Source organism: Aethalodelphis obliquidens, unplaced genomic scaffold, assembly GCF_003676395.1.
Source record: "Aethalodelphis obliquidens isolate GAN/ISIS:26980383/991018 unplaced genomic scaffold, ASM367639v1 scaffold6, whole genome shotgun sequence".
Taxonomy (NCBI): Eukaryota; Metazoa; Chordata; class Mammalia; order Artiodactyla; family Delphinidae; genus Aethalodelphis; species Aethalodelphis obliquidens.
The window spans coordinates 55,773,018-55,774,215 of NW_020837950.1; positions in this window are offsets into that span (position 1 = coordinate 55,773,018).

Genomic DNA, 1,198 nt, shown 5'->3' on the forward strand with positions numbered 1-1,198 from the left:
TGAGAACTCCTTCCCCCCAGTTTTCTATCATTTTGGCTGGGCTCTGAGTTACACTATTAACTTATTGTAGTAATTATTCAGTGCTTGATTACGGCAAAAAAAAAAAAAAATCAACCCTATTAAAACACATAGGGATGCTAAAGTAATGCTTTGCTGTGTCAACCGGCTCTCTCCAAGTCCAAGGAGAATGGCAGAACCCAGAACTCCTGCTGCCAAATATCCAATTCCCTCAGTTTAGAGTAGTTTCCCAACTCCCCTCCCTAGGTATTTTGTACCTTCGAAAGGGCTTCAGGGGCTCCACAAACAACGAAGATTTAAATTGCCTGAAAAACTCATTCATTGATTTTATCTGTTTTTTATATTGTGATTCCAGATGAGATTTCATTAAAAAAAAATTTTTTTTTACAACCTTAGCCAGGAAACATACGTCACTGAAATACCTCCTCAAAGTTGCAAGACTTGGAAATTCTGAGCCAGGCTGAGGGTGTTTACACAAGCTGCAAATGAAAGGACATGAGGGTGGTCAGGGACCACACGTTGTAATGGAAAGAGGACTGGGTAGGAAGGTGTGCCAAATGGGCTCTACTCTGATCCCACTAACAAGATGGGAGATTTGCCTCTATATGCTGGGTGACCTGAACAATGAAACCTGACCTCTCCGGACTCCTTTTTCCTCATCTATACGAGGAGGGAATTGAAAAAGATGACCCTTGCTTGTCCAGCTATTGACAGTTAGGTACTGAACACTCTCTAGGATTTAAGCACACTGCTATTTATTTATTTCTTCTATGCAGTTAGCCATTTTGGACAGTTAAAAATGTTATTGGGTTGGCCAAAAGTTTCATTCATTTTTTTCCCATAAGATGGCTCTGGTAGCACTTAGTTGTCTTTAACTTTATTGGAAACAATTTTGTTAGATTGTATTGTGACAGCTGTCATATCAGTGTGCATTAAAAAAAAAAAATCAAAATTGGTGAATTTTTGTGTAGCCATTTTAATATCGAGGATGGAAGAAAAAAGCAACATTTTTGGCATATTATGCTTTACTCTTTCGAGAAAGGTAAAAATGCAACTGAAACACAAAAAAAGATTTGTGCAGTGTATGGAGAAGGTGTTGTGCCTGATTAAATGTGTCAAAAGTGGTTTGCGATGTTTCGTGCTGGAGATTTCTTGCTGGACGATGCTCCACAGTTGGGCA